The sequence below is a fragment of the Myotis yumanensis genome, unplaced genomic scaffold (assembly GCF_028538775.1).
Source record: "Myotis yumanensis isolate MYYU_CA2020_CCGP unplaced genomic scaffold, mMyoYum1.0.hap1 SCAF_1, whole genome shotgun sequence".
In the NCBI taxonomy this organism is placed as follows: Eukaryota; Metazoa; Chordata; class Mammalia; order Chiroptera; family Vespertilionidae; genus Myotis; species Myotis yumanensis.
In genome coordinates this window covers 239,539,246-239,548,571 of record NW_027223752.1, presented here as the reverse complement: position 1 = coordinate 239,548,571, position 9,326 = coordinate 239,539,246, and the positions used below count along the sequence as shown (strand labels likewise).

Below are 9,326 nucleotides of genomic sequence, written 5' to 3'. Positions count from 1 at the left end.
GACTCTGTCTTCTCTGTCTTAGCTGCTCCTGTACCAGGACGCCACTCCCGGTCCCTCTGGCTGGAGGCACAGCCTCCCTGAAGCTGGAGGTCCCTGCTGAGGCCCTGGCCAGTCAGTGGGTTCACATGGCCCTCTTTGGGGTGAAGTTTGCAGAAGTGGGGTGTTCTGACTGTGACTGGCGAGGACCACTGTCTCCTTCCTCGCTGCCGGCCCACCTGGTTGGCAGCCCACCAGGCCGGATCCTGCTGGGGTTCCCGGCACGTCCGGGTGTCCAAGTCAGCATTTTTGTCAGCTCTGGGTAAACTCTGGCCATTATTTTGGCAAATACTGTTTTTCTCTCCGGTTCCTCCCTGTCTTTCTCAGGCTGCAACACACATGTTCACCCGTTAAATCTTGTCTGTCAGGTGCCTGAGACGATCACTTCCACAGTTTCCTCCCTGTTCTTCGGACCGGATGACCCCTGTGGGTAAGTTCATCGACTCTCTCTCCCGTCACCTTCCATCTTCTTCCAAGCCCTTCCCCTGCTTTTGTCATGTGTGTACTTTTCATTTCTAGAATTTTTACTTTATTCTTTTTTTTTTTTTTTAAAAGAAGATATATATTTTTTATTGCCCTAGCCAGTTTGGCTCAGTGGATAGAGCGTCGGCCTGGGGACTGAAGGGCCCCAGGTTCGATTCCAGTCAAGGGCATGCACCTTGGCTGCAGGCTCCTGCCCGCCCTGGTGGGGGCTCGTGCAGGAGGCCACCTATTGATGTGTTTCTCTCACATCGGTGTTTCTCTCTGTCTTTCCCCCTCTCTCCCACTCTCTCTAAAAATCAATGGAAAAATATCCTTCAGTGAGGATTTTTAAAAATATACATATATATTCTTGATTTTTCAGAGCGGAAGGCAGAAGGAGAGAGAGATAGGAACATCAATTATGAGAGACTGACTGCCTCCTGCACGCCCCACACAGGGAAGTGAGCCTGCAACCCAGGCCTGTGCCCTGACCGGGAATGGAACCGTGACTAACCACTGAGATACACAGCCGGGCCAGGTTTGCTTGTTAAAGGAGACGCTTGTGTGTCTGTGGGGAACGGTGAGCTCTGGCCACGCCGGGGATGGAGTCCGTGGCAATGGACAGTGTTAGTTTCTTCTTTTTGACACAGCTGCTCGACGTGTAAGGAGCCGACACCAGGGGAGACAGGGGGAGGGGCCTCTGTGAGCTGTAGAGCTCTCCTGTGAACGTGAAATGATTCCAATAAAAAGAATGAAGACTACTCCACTGGCTTGGGGAGGGAGGGGGGAGGGAGGGGCGGGCCGGCTTCCTGCGCTGTGCCGTGCGGCTGCTGCCAGGTGGCTGTCTCCGGTCAGGCCCTGGCTGGGGTGGTGGGGCTGGTTACCAGCCCAGAGCGGACGAGGTCCCAGTGCTCCCCATGCTTTCCAGCGCGCGGCTGGCCCAGGGCTCAGAAAGGACTATTTTAAAAAGATATATATATGTGTATTATTGATTTCAGAGAGGAAGGGAGAGGGAGAGAGAGATAGAAACAGCAATGATGAGAGAGACTCATTGATTGGCTGCCTCCTACTGGGGATCGAGCCCACAACCCAGGCATGTGCTCTGACTGGGAATCAAACCCGGGACCTCTTGGTTCACAGATCGATGCTCAATCCACTGAGCCACACCAGCCGGCCCGGTGATAGCTTGAAGTTCAAAGAGCAGCATGATCTTAGAGATGTCTGCCACACCCATTCCCTCATCAGCTGTATCATTTTTGTTCGTTTATGTAAATAAAAGCACACGCTGGCACATTCCTCCCCCCCACCCCTGCAGGTCTGTATTTTGCTTCTCACTTGGCCTCATGCTCTGACGACCTTCACAGCAGCTCGCCCTCACTCTCGCTCTCGCTCAGAGCTGCCTGGTGTCCCAGCAGCCCGGGCGCCATAACCCAGGCCCTCCCACCCTCTGCCCTGTGGGCTCTGCCCCGGGAGCCATGGTATATGTAGGTCGCTGTGCAGGTGGCCGGTGTGACCAAGTTACCGAGCTGGGGCTGCGGGCCAGGTCCCTGTGTCTCCCTACCTGTGGGGACAAGACAGACCCCTCCCCGATGCTGCCGCTCCCACACCCACCTCGGGTGCAGCACCTGCTCCCAGCCCAGCCCAGTGCCTCTGGCCTGCGGACCATGTGCCCATCTGTGGGGGTGAGAAATGGAGTGTTAGTTTCGTTGCATTCCTGTTGGGAACGAAGAGCCACTGGACTGTGTGTTCTTGGAAGAATGAGCTGGACCTCTCCTCCAACATCCACCCGAACACCCAGCACCGGCTTTGGGAGGCGCCTGGTGAGACCGCTCCACACACCGCCCTCCCCTCCGCCTCGGTGGCTCCCTCTGGAGGAGGAGGAGGCGCACAGCACGGGGAGACCCGCTGAGGCCGGCTTCTCTGCTCCTGTTTGGTGGCTGATGCGGTGGCCCAGGGGGCTTGGCCGATGCCAGCGTGAGCTAGTCAGGCTGAGCCAGGGCGATCCTAGGGGCACCGTCTCAGCACCGGGCCCCTCTCCGCCCCGGCCGGCGTCCCTCTCCTCTGAGCGGGGTCCCGTGGACGGCCTGCCAGGCAGTGAAGACCCTGGAGCCTTGGTGTGGTTCCAACCTTGGCCCCTGTGCTCACAACCACCTTTGTGGCAGCCACAGGCCCCTGGTCTCCTCGGGGTGACCTCACCCAGGGCGCAGGCTGCCTCCGCTGGGGAAGCCGGTGGCTGAGGGTTGGAAATACACAGGCATTCCTAATGGAAGCAAAATGGGGCAACGGCGTCACGGCCATCCGGGGTCCAGGATTGAGCTCAGGTGAGGCAGGGCGGGAGCTGTGCCCGGGTCATGGCAGCCACAGCAGCCTGACGGCAGGGGGGCGGCCTGGCCATGGGGGGCCTGTGAGGAGCCCAGGCTGCCAGCTTCATCCCTGGGCAGGAGCACAGGCTCTGGCCCAGCTGGTTCTGCGAACACCCCGAGGGCGGGCACCAAGCGGCTCCCAGAGCCACCTGAGCATAATTACTTAATCACACACCTCGAGTATTTAAACGCACCCACGCCAGTGAGCCTGCGAGCTGGTGGAGGGGTGTCCTGCCTGCTGCTCACAGTAAAGGCAGATGTGTGCCAAAAAAAAAAAAAAAAGCTCTGGGCCTTAGCGCCATCTTTTTTTTTTTTCTTAATGCAACTCAGGTGTTTATTTTGGCAAGCCGTGGGAAGGAAGATAGGATTCCCACTGGCTGAGGTTCAGGGCTCAGAATGGGGCAGGATCTTGGAGGGGAGCGACCACACTTTGGAGGTTGAGTTCTTCATTAGCTGTGCCCTGGTCACCTGGGCTTCTGTCCGGATGGGGTGCAACTCAATGGGAGGAGAGGTGGAGCGTTTTTGTCCTCCTGCCGGGGTGCCCAGGCCTGAGCAGCACCTGTGTGGTTGGGTTCCACATGCTCACAACCAGGAGCCAGCTTCAAGGCTTCCGGCAGCAACACTGGCTGCCACATCACCTGGGACGTGGCCTTGAGGATTTGGGGTTCAAATCCTCACCTGTGAGGAGCCTGGCCCTCCTGGTCCCGGCCGCCCTGCGGAGTACGTGGCTGTGGGCTGCCCACAGCTCTTCCAGCAACTCCGCCTCCCTCTCCCAGCCCCTCGGCCACTTTGCCCCTGGCCATGTGCAGGGGCTGGGACCGCAGCTGCAGGCCATTTGGGAGACCTTCAGGTGCCTTCCCGGAAAGCGGCTCTCTGGGCCGGGTAAGAGCCCCTGTGCCTGGGAGCCTGGTGATGATGGGCCTAAGCTTAAAGGGGGAAGTCGGGAGCCGGCCACAAAGTAGGGAAAGGACCGCTGGGAGGGAGAGGGCAGAAAGCTCGGCTACCGGAGCCAGTAGCTTGGCGTCTGGCCAGGGCCTCTCTCTTCTTGACCTGGCGGGGGGGCCTGCGGTAGACTTCCAGGGGGCGTACCTCCGTGTCTGTGTCCACAGCCTCAACTTCTGGGCCTCCCCATTGGCTCGGCAGCACCGAGGCCTTGCGGCCCGCCCTACGGAAAAGTGTTCTCAGCTGTGAGCCCAGGCACCAAGGCTGCTGGAAGGATTCGGAGCGGCCGAGTATGGTGGAAGCCGAGTATGGTGGGGTCCAAGGCTGCGTGGGGCTTCTCGCCCTTCCTGAACCCCTGCTCACTGAGGTCCCCAGCAGAGGGCGAGTAGTAGAGGTCCTCTAGTGAGAACTGGGAGCTGAGGGGCCGTGTGCTCTCTGCCGATTCCTGGGAGCTGGCTGCCAGGGACTGGCGGAGAGCTGGTGGGGGGGTGCGAGCTGGTGGAGGGGTGCGAGCGGGTGGGGGGGTGCGAGCTGGTGCCTTTCTGGATTTTAATTTCCTGCAATTTTCATAATTAGAAAAAGAAGTGTTGCCGAAACCGGTTTGGCTCAGTGGATAGAGCGTCAGCCTGTGGACTGAAAGGTCCCAGGTTCAATTCTGGTCAAGGGCATGTACCTGGGTTGCGGGCACATCCCCAGTAGGAGATGTGCAGGAGGCAGCTGATCGATGTTTCTCTCTCATCGATGTTTCTAACTCTCTATCTCTCTCCCTTCCTCTCTGTGAAAAATCAATAAAATATATTTTAAAAAAAAGTGTTACTTTAGCACAAAACAACGTTTCTGTAGCCAAAGCCTGAGTGCATGGGCAGCGATGGCCCCGAGCCCTGCACTGGGTGGTCCCCGACCTGGGGCAGTCCCCCGAGGAAGGGTGGGGGCCGGATGGCGCCTGTCTTCTCTGCCCCGGGTCCTCGGGCATCGCTTCCTTCCTTCCGAGGGAACCGGGAGCTCCGGGAGCCCGGCCGCCACAGGCGTGGAGTCGGGATGCAGGGGAAAGAGCGGCCGACCTGGGCGGCGGGGCGGGGCGGGGCGGGACGAGGGCGGGGCTTCGTGGCGCGTAGCCAACCTGGAAGGCGGGGCAGTGGGCGGAGTTACTACAGGGGCGGGGCCAAGGCGGACTGGGCTGTGGGGCGGGGCCAGGATGTGGGCGGGGCCGGGGCGGACTGGGCGGTGGGCGGGGCTCCGGGAGGTCTCTAACCCCGCGGCCCCAGGGGCCAGGCGAAGCCTCCACATCCGCCCCAGAGCACGCGAGCTCAGCAGCCCCCGCCGCGCCGGGCTGCTGGGCCCCGCACCTTCCTCCCCGGGCTTCTCCGGCGCGTCTGGAGGGAGCGCAGCTGGGCAGGTGCGAGCCCGCGCCCTGGGGGGGCGGCCCCGACCCCCACGCAGCTCTGCCTTCCCCGCAGCTGGTGACATCATTGATTTTATAGACACAGGCCCAGGTCATCCGGCTGTAAGAGAGGTGTGGGTCGGATTGCGTCTCCGGGGAGACGGGTTCAAGTCCCAACTTCCTGCTTGTGAAGGTGACCTTATTTGGAGCGTGTCTTCGCGGGTGACCCAGGGAAGTGAGGTGGCCCCTGGTCCCATAGCTGGTGTCCTCGGAAGAGCACAAGGCCCGGTGCAGACGGAGCTGGGCCTGCAGTGATGCTGACACCAGGCCTGCCGGCCACGCCAGAGGCTGGGAGGGGGGCCCTACGTACACCCCACCTTCAGGCATCTGGCCTCGGCCTGTGAGGGAAGGACTGTGTTGTTTTGTGGCACTTTAACAATGGCCCCAAGAGTCAGCACAGGGGGACCAGAGCTGGAAGCCTGGCAGGCCAGCTCCAGGCAGCATTCTAGAGAAACACGGGCCGTGAGTACCACCCAGGGACCTCAGCCAGTCTGGGAGGGGGTCGAGGGAGAAAGTAACTTCACAGCTAAGGCCTGGCATGGGAGAGGGGAGTCATGCAATTCAGCACCTGCCCAGGTGGGTGAGCATGGCTGTCTGCAGGGTGAGGGCCAGTGGGGAGGCAGCTCTGGGGGGCCCAGCCGGGCTGGAGAGGCAGCGGGGAGCCCCACTCCCGAAAGCCCAACATGAGGCTGACTGAGGAGTGGAGTCTTTGTGAAGGGCACTGGGAGACCTAGCAGGTGGGTAACGTGGTCAATTCGTGCTTTAAACAAATCCCCTGGCCCGGCCAGCATGGCTCAGTGGTTGAATATCCACCTAGGAACCAGGTCCGGGCACATGCCTGGGTTGCAGGCTTGATCCCCAGTGGAGGGTGTGCAGGAGGCACCCGGTCAATGATTCTCTCTCATTATCTGTGTTTCTATTTCTCTCTCCCTCTCTGATATCAATAATGATAATAATAATTATATATACATATGTGCACCATCCCCTGGCGTATGGGGATCGGGCCGAAACCAGCTCTCCGACATCCGCCGAGGGGTCCTGGGTTGCGAGAGGGTGCAGGCCAGACCAAGGGACCCCACCGATGCATGTTTGGGACCTTGGGACTGGGGAGGGACCGTGGGAGGGCTCCAGGGCATGTCCGGCCCGTCTCGCCCAGTCCCCATTGGCCAGACCCCAGCAGCAAGCTAACCTACCGGTCGGAGTGTCTGCCCCCTGGTGGTCAGTGCGTGTCATAGTGACTGGTTGAACCTTGGAAGGAAGGGTTGGACACTTAGCATATTAGGCTTTCATTATATAGGGGATATATATATATATATATATATATATGAATTTCATTTAAAAAATCCCCCTGGCTGGGTGCAGAGAATGGACTGTAGGGGAAGTAAGTGGGGCAGGAGAACAGTGAGGAGAAAGCTGCCCCAAATTCCAAGGAGGAAGTTGAACTAAGGCCATGGGGGGGGGGGGGCGGACAGGGCAGCAGGAGAGACAAAGAGAGGAGAGTTAGGCTGGCTGGGGTGGAATCGCCAGGAAGCAGACTTTGTGGGGAAGATGGGTCTGTAGTTGCCCCAGGACTGGCCCCTGGTCCTGGGCTGTGCTTTGCTCCTGGAGGTGACCACGGAGACTGATGACAGGCACCTAAGGGCCAGCCCCAGGGCGGGCGGAGAAAGGCTTGGTGGGCAGGGAGGGTGGGACCCCTCCCTCCGGCTCAGGCCTCTCAGCCAGCATTTGGGGAGGAGCTAGCAGGGTTTCAGTCTGCACGCCCACCTGCCTAGACACAAGAGGGGTGGCCCATGTGACCTGAGGGCCTTGCAATGCTGTCTGCTGGCTCCTGGGGGCTGCCCCAGGAACTGACGTGGTCCTTGGGCCGGGTGGGAGCTGAGGTAGGGCCTGGCGTTGGGAAAGGCCGGCTTCAAGCCTGGAGAGTGGTCAGGACTCTCCACTGCTGGGTCTGGGCTTGCCCTGGGCTGAAGGGAGGGCCTCCTTTCCCTCCTCTCATTGGAGGCGGGGGCCACGGGCCACGGGGGTGGGGAGGGGGGCATGGGAGGAGGGGCGGCTTGAGACCACTGGTTTCCACTTGGAAGCCCTCTTTATTTGGCCAGGGATGGAGAAAGGCTGAGGTCAGAGTGCATGCATCCCCATGGAAACAGCAATGAGCCTGGCCCCTGGGGGACCCTGGCCCAGGTGGGGGATGGGGAGGCCAGGCTGGAGCTTGGGGGGCTCCTTCAGTGAAGGGGCCTGACACTTGCCTTTGGCAGCAGCTCTTACAGGGGGTCTGGGCCCTGAACTGCAGAACCTGTGGCCGGTCTGTCCCTGCTCCAGCAGGACCGCAGAGAGGAAGCGGGAACTCCAAGGGAGAGAGAGTAGATGTGCCTCCAAGAGCTGTAGGCCCCACGTGGGCGGTCAGTGGACAGTGGGCAGCCGGAGACGGGAGGCTGCGGGGCTGGCTCCAGAGCCGGCGGGCAGGTCTGGGGTACCTGGGTCCTCAATGCCTTGCTCAGCTCAGCTCAGCCTGAGAGGCTGGTTGTAGGGGGTGGGGTGGGGGCAGCTGGTGGGAGCCATGATGGAGGGCCCCTGAACCCCAACAGTCCGAGCAGGGCAGCCCTCGCCCTCTGAAAGGCCTCCTGTGTGTCTGTGGTTGCTGTTTCAAGTCGAGACTGGACTCTTAGTCCCTCCAATGGCTGCAGTTGCCCCCATCCGAGTACAGAGTTTTCGTTTAGGGAAGTGATGAGTCTCAAAGAGGCCAAAACCAGGTTCAGGCCCAGCTGCCGCCACCCTTGAGTGCCCTGCACACCTCTGGGCCGGCCGGGCTCCAGGCTCCGCCTTTCCTGGCCCTCACCCACCTGCCTGAGGCCTGCTCTCCAAGAACCACTGTCCCCGCCGTCCACCCTGCAGCGGAGGCTACCCCGGCTCTCAGAACTTCCGAGCTGTGGGCCCACCGGCTGGAGCCTCACAGCTGGGCGCATCCGAGCGCCGTGCACCTGCATGGGACCTCCTTGTCCAGGAAGCCACCTTCAGGCTCCTGCAGTCCATCCGGCAAGGCCCCGGGCTGTGTAGGGCTGAGGGCTGTCCCGCCTGCCACACTTGCTGAAAAGACCTCAGAACCTCTGAGAGGCAGCCAGCTGGGTCCAGGGAGGCCCACCCCAAATACCCTTCTTCAAGAAAATACACACACACACACACACACACACGTGCGTGTTCCGAATAAATTTACATGTTGAGCCCGGCCAGCGTGGCTCAGTGGTTGAGTGTTGAGTGTTGACCTATGAGCCAGGAGGTCATGGTTTGATTCCTGGTCAGGGCACATCACATGTCTGGGTTGGGGGCTCGATCCCGTGTGGAGCGTGCAGGAGGCAGCCGATCAATGATTCTCGTCATTGACATTTCTCTCTCTCTCTCTTCCTCTCTGAAATCAATAAAAATATATTTAAAAATTTACATGCTGATTGCATTATTCTAAGATTTTTTTCCCCCCTGGGAAAGGAGCCTTCATTCCTAATCTGTGAAATAAAATGAGATACGTTGGTGTTTATCTTGTACTGCAGGGACTTCAAAGGTGCTCTGGGGGGGGGGGGCGGGGCATGCATTTTCTTGTGCTAGAGGGCACCCAGCTTCCCCCGGCGGGAGGGATAGGACAAGATGCAAAGGCGAAGGGGCCGCAGCCCAGCTGGCCGCCTGCCAGGGGCGCCCAGTGGCCAGGGTGTCTCTTCTGGGGGCTCAGGACCCCGCACCCTGCACGGTTGCAGCACACAGCAGGGCCTCGCCCTAGTTTCCAGACAGAAGGTGAGCAAGTCCATCACCCCTGTCAGCGAGGAGCCCGGGCCCGTCCCTGCTGGGGGTGGGGGTGGGGGGAAGCAGCTGAAGCTGGCAGCTGGCAAGGGGGTGGTCCGAGTGCCAACTTCCCTTTGGCGAGTGCTGCCTAGAGCCCTGCGCTGGCAGAGCCGGCCAGGCCTTTGTACCCCGGCCAGAGCCAGGGCGAGCCTGGCGGGGAGATGGCGCTCTGCTGCGGAGGCCGACCCCGGAGAGGAGAGCCGGCGGCTGGAGGCCGGGGAGGAAGACCCTGGAAAGGAGGCCCGGGGCGGCCC

The 9,326-nt window shown here is 60.6% G+C and overlaps 1 pseudogene; it reads right to left on the bottom strand.

The window, feature by feature from the left end:
* Positions 1 to 3,245: 3,245 nt before the first annotated feature.
* On the bottom strand, positions 3,246 to 6,269 carry LOC138997552 (uncharacterized protein C2orf81-like; annotated as a pseudogene).
* Between the last annotated feature and the right edge of the window lie 3,057 nt (positions 6,270 to 9,326).